General features: G+C 36.4%; 2 protein-coding genes across 2 annotated transcripts in view; one reads left to right on the plus strand and one right to left on the minus strand.

The window, feature by feature from the left end:
- LOC106880589 (uncharacterized) overlaps positions 1-3,032 on the minus strand; it is a 33,715-nt gene that overhangs the window by 29,183 nt on the left and 1,500 nt on the right. The window lies entirely within an intron of this gene.
- Positions 1-3,032, plus strand: part of LOC106880587 (uncharacterized) — a 68,813-nt gene that overhangs the window by 19,427 nt on the left and 46,354 nt on the right. The window lies entirely within an intron of this gene.

Genomic DNA, 3,032 nt, shown 5'->3' on the forward strand with positions numbered 1-3,032 from the left:
TGCATGCTTGTTCAGTTTTATTTCAAGATTTCTTGTCAATACAGAAGGAACTGGTTTCTAACCTAGATCCAAATCTTTTTCACTGGAATTTCAACATTAACAACAGGGTATTTTTGTACGTATGTATGTATGTATGTATGTATGTATGTATGTATGCATGTATGCATGTATGTATGTATATATATGTGCAGATTTGTATGTTTTGCTTTGTGTATATATTCTCATGCGTATAGCTGCATATCTAGACATGCTCATATATACCTTTAAAGGATAAACTTCTGGAGAGTTTTACAGATTTTTACTGTTCCAGTGATGGCTTGGATCTGTAGTCATCAAATCAGCTTTCTGCTTTCTGGTTTATGTATGTATGTATGTATGTATGTATGTATGTATGTATGTATGCATGTATGCATGTACACATGCATATAAAGCATCCATTACAGTCTTAGAGTGGTTAGCTTTAGGAAGGGCTTACCAGCTCCAGTCAAACATTCCAACCATGCCAGCATGGAAAGCAGTCCTTAAATGATGATATATATATATATATATATATCATCATACATACATACTGACATTGTACATCTAGCGAAACATACCAGCTTCATTTCTTTCAGGCATTTGCATGTCCCCAGCATGCCCAGCCCATGTTTACACCCAGGCATCATACAGCCTTCCTTTCATTCTGAGGGAAAGACCCTTTTTTACCAGCAGAGGGAGAAGCTCTCTGAGCTTTGCTCAGCCTATTCTTATTCTAGCAACTAGGCTTTCAGAGCATCCACCACCACTGTTGGTTTGGTCACCTAGATAGCTACAGCTTTCCCCACTGGCATTTGATGGAATCTATTTTCTGTACATTAACCTTCCTCTGATATTTCTGCACTTCTTATACACCATTTTTATATGTCAAACAGTATTCTATACTAATAAAATTAGTAAAACTAAAACAATTACTATTAATTGACCTGATGAACTAATTATAAAATGCCAACATTTTAAATACAAATCTTTTCTGCACTACAAACACATAGAGTTATACTTATCCTTATAACTACAGTTACTAAATTATAACCCTAGTTTTAATACTCAGAATATATTCAATATATTTTAATAAGTGTATCCTTACATCTTAATGAAAATCTTCCATACCTTAAACTACAATTTAACTCTACTAATTTAATAATTATTATATTCAAATTTAAACACTTCTATTTTTCAAAAAATTCTCCCTTTTTAAATGAAATTCCTCTATGGATTACACAAGTGACATTTGATGGTCTTCAAATAGCGACTTATATAGGGGCATAGAAGACAGCATGGAGGTGAAGTGGCAGCATCAGTGGGGCCAGCATTAGGATTAGAACGTACACAGGGAGGGGATGGCATTATTAACCAAATGTTAGCATCAGAATATGGCAGCAGAGATAAAGTAATATCTTGGCCCCCATGCCATTCTTCGTCTTTAGAAATTTTCTCCTGTGTTAGTTGACCTCTCAGACTAATTCTGGCCGAATATGACAATGGAAGGGGGAGAAGGGAGATAGGGGATACGAGTTAGCTCCCATAGAATATGACGGAGGAGGAGGACAAAGCGAGGACGAAGGCTGAAAGACTGTTTCCAAACCATTTAGGCAGAAGCCTGTTTGAAGCACACCATGTAATTCCTCATAACTTCTTGTTTATGTTTTGGAATTTAAAAAAAAGTTTAGCAAATTTGTATTCTATATATGGGAATTCATATTACAGTGAAAAACAAATTTGTTTTTAATTTTTCGATTTTGTTTTTAAAAATCTCATTTTAAAAAACGGACAGTCCAAACTTTTGGCTTAAATCCCAGCAATGTGGACCATTAAATGTGTTTATGAGGAGAACGATATTGAAAAACATCTATACTTCAGAGTGACAAACGAGGAGGGTGTTAGGTTGTCGTGTGATGTGTTAAAAACAACAGTCAAATAGCCACTAAGCATACACAACATTTTTTTTCCCTGTCGTTTTTGCATAAACGTATGAATTCTCGTGCGTGGAATACAAATTCGTAAAATATTTCTGAAAGTTCCAAAAAATATAAAAGTTATGAGACTGGCTGTTATGGGAGTGGTGGAGTGAATAAGAGGAGAGGGCGCAGGTTTGCGATGGAGGTAGAGGGGGGAACCGGATGAAACGCATTAACTCTGGCAGTGAGGCTCGGCTTGGAGTGTGCGGGTTAGGAGGCGATGAAAGTAGGCAGGTTGTTACGGGAGTGGTCTGGTGTATAAGGGGACGAGTAAGACCAATTCCGACTGAATCCGACGAGAGAAATGGGAGAAGGGAGATAGGGAAATATGAGTTTGTTCTCTTGAAATGTGACGAACGAGGTGGGCAGAGCAAGGACGAAGGCTGATAAAATGTTTCAAAATCGTTGAGGTGGAATTCTGTTTTAACCATTCCATGTAATTCCTCAAGACTTTTTTTTTTCACTTTTTGTAAGTTTCTGGAAAGTTTTTGTATCCTATACACAGGAATTCATATTACAGTGAAAAACAAATTTGTTTTGAATGTTTCGAATTTATATTTCTTTAAATCACATTTTAAAATATGGACAGTCCAAACTTTTGGCTTAAATCCCAGCAATTGACCATCAAATGTGTTTAATGGGGAGAACGATATTGAAAAAACATCAATACGCCAGAGTGACAAACAAGGAGGGAATCAGGAGATCGTGAGATGTGCTAAAAACAACAGCCAAATGACCCCTAATCACACGCAAAATATTTTTCCTTTTGCTTTTGCATAATTGTATGAACTCTCGCGTGTGGGGCACAAATTCGTAAAAGATTTCAGAAAATCCTGAAAAATAGAAAAAAATATGAGGGGTTATATGGAATGATTAAAGCAGAATTTTGCTATCATTTAGCCATGGGGGGGGGGGAGTGGTCTCTTGGTCAATCGCTGCATGGCCCTAAAACTTTTTTTTATTTAATTTTATTTTCATCCGAACACCAACGTTGAATCTAACCAGGCCATCATTATGACAATGATGGTCAAGTGAGAG

The sequence above is a fragment of the Octopus bimaculoides genome, chromosome 26 (genome assembly GCF_001194135.2).
Source record: "Octopus bimaculoides isolate UCB-OBI-ISO-001 chromosome 26, ASM119413v2, whole genome shotgun sequence".
Lineage (NCBI taxonomy): Eukaryota > Metazoa > Mollusca > Cephalopoda > Octopoda > Octopodidae > Octopus > Octopus bimaculoides.